We start from the raw sequence: 2,500 nt of genomic DNA on the forward strand, positions 1-2,500 counted from the left end.
TAATTGGAATTTAATCACATTTTAAAATGTAAGTATACACTTTACCGGTTTCACATTAGATTTTCAGGAGTGTATAGCATATGGAGCAATATCGTGAATTTTGTGTATTCCGGCCGGTTTCTAAACTAGGAACGTGGCTCCCACACTGTCTCTCTCTATTGAATTTACTCACAAGACATTGGTCAGTCCGGGAATTATAGTAGAAAATATTTGCTTAAGCTGCCGTGCATCGTGACTGAACCCGAAACCAGGTGGATGTAAATCGTGTTTCAAAGTAATTTAACGAGTAGCACTAAAATTCGGGATTGCTTATACAGGCACGCGCCAAGGTATTTAGGAAGCAGGAACAGTCTATCATATCGATACTCTTGCATAACTGTTGCTTTATTTTATCGTAAGAATGAAAAAGAAAGCTGACCGCCGTGAAATTTGAACACAGAACGTAATGGCTCATAAGTAAATACAGAAAAGCTTGTTTGTCAATCGCATCAACAACAAGAACAACAAAAATGTTAATAAGGGCTTCAAGTTTTGGTACAATATAATAATAATGAGAAACGCCAACGTTTCTTTGAAGCAAACAAACAGTTCAACTCCAATCCCCGAAAGATTCAATCAAGAACTTGGCAACAATAAAATAGAGATCAATGCAGCACCAACAGCAGAAGAAATGGAAGAATTTTGGAAAGAAATATGGTCGGCGAAGAAACAACCTCGGAAAAGATCTATCAAAATAACAAACACAGCACCTGAACTTTGGACTCCGATCACAACTGAAGAGGTCACCCAGGCACTGCAAAAACCAAGCAACTGGAAGCACCCGAGAACACGACAAGATAGTATTCCCTACACATGGATCCTAGAAATACTAGCTATGGACAAGGTAGCACCAGTAGTCATAAAATATCTAACAGGAATACATAAAACGCTGGCTGACAAATTTAATTTCATACTAGCAGAGCCAGAGACAATACCTGAATGGCTCCCGGAAGGGAAAACTATCTTAATTCCCAAATCTACTGATACGGCAAACCCACAAAATTACAGACCGATAATTTGTCTCCCTCCAATCTACAACGCCTTTACTGCAATAATAATATCGCAGAGAATGGGCAAACATATGGGAAAAAACAACTTGTTTCCAAAAGAGAAGAAGGAATTCTGCAAGGGATCATATGGCTGTAAAGATAAGTTATTGATCGATGGAGCCATAACTGAAGACAGCCGAAGAAAAAGAAGGGTCTAACAGAATGAATGCTGCAAGGGCTCATGTGGCTGTAAAGATCAGTTACTGATCGATAAAGCCATAGCTGAAGACAGCCGAAGAAAAAGAAGGGTCTAAGTATGGCTTGAATTGATTATCGAAAGAATTTTGATAGTATTCCCTACACATGGATCCTAGAAACACTAGCTATGAACAAGGTAGCACCAGTAATCATAAAATATATAAAGTATTCCATGAATAAATGGCAAACAGTGCCGCATCACCAGACTCATAAAAACCAACGCCATCCCCATTAGAAGAGGAATATTCCAGGAAGACACACTCTCTCCACACCATTTCTGCTTGGCACTGACATCGTTATCTAACATGCTAAGCAGAACTAGATGTGAATAAAACTGTTACGGCAAAACAATCAGCCAGCTCTTGTATATGGACGACCTAAAACTGTACGCTACAAAAGACAGACAGCTGCAGACATTACTATAGATAGTACATGGATTTACCAAAGAAATAAACGTGAAATCTGGCTTAGAAAAATGTGCCAAAGCAACCTTGAAAAGAGGAAAACTAGTTAAGAGTAACAACATCACACTAGTTAAAGCAAATGAAATAAGAGAATTAGACAGTTTTCTCTATGAAGGCCGTTTTTTAGTCTATCCACTGATATAGTGTCTTTGCGACCATTAAGGTCTATAGTGAAAAATTTATCAGAGCGTGAAGCAAAACGGAAAGGACCTGCATACGGTGCTGACAACAGTTGCGCACAAAAACGTGAGTCCAAAAAGTAAAGCTTCCTTCAAGGCAGAGCTAGAAATGCAATTGTCAGGTAGGTAACAGGTTTTAAGCAAGAGCGATATATTCAAAGTTTGTAAAACTAAAAATTGTCGATGATAAATTAAATTTATTATTGTTACTGAATATGTTAGTGTTATTTAATTTCAGAACGGTTTTGCTGCCGTTTGTTTATGTAGTTTGATTTCTTTATCCATCAGTTTCTAAGATAGAGACGCGAGTAAAATTAATAATAGAGAAACGAAAAGAAAACTGTGGAAACAACAACGCTGCCATAACTTACATGGAAACCATGAGAATGCTTTCAAGGGAGATAATCAGAGAAACACTTGAAAGTCAACGTAAGATCATAATACTTTATGTAAAGTAAAGTAAATATCAAAAAAATAATCCAAAATCTTTTACCGGTACCGGATCGAGCGCAAAATATAATTAGTTCGTGACAGTCACGAGGCCAAACATCCTTGAAAGTTTCATCCGAAT

Source organism: Octopus bimaculoides, chromosome 7 (genome assembly GCF_046866305.1).
Source record: "Octopus bimaculoides isolate indiv1 chromosome 7, ASM4686630v1, whole genome shotgun sequence".
Taxonomy (NCBI): domain Eukaryota; kingdom Metazoa; phylum Mollusca; class Cephalopoda; order Octopoda; family Octopodidae; genus Octopus; species Octopus bimaculoides.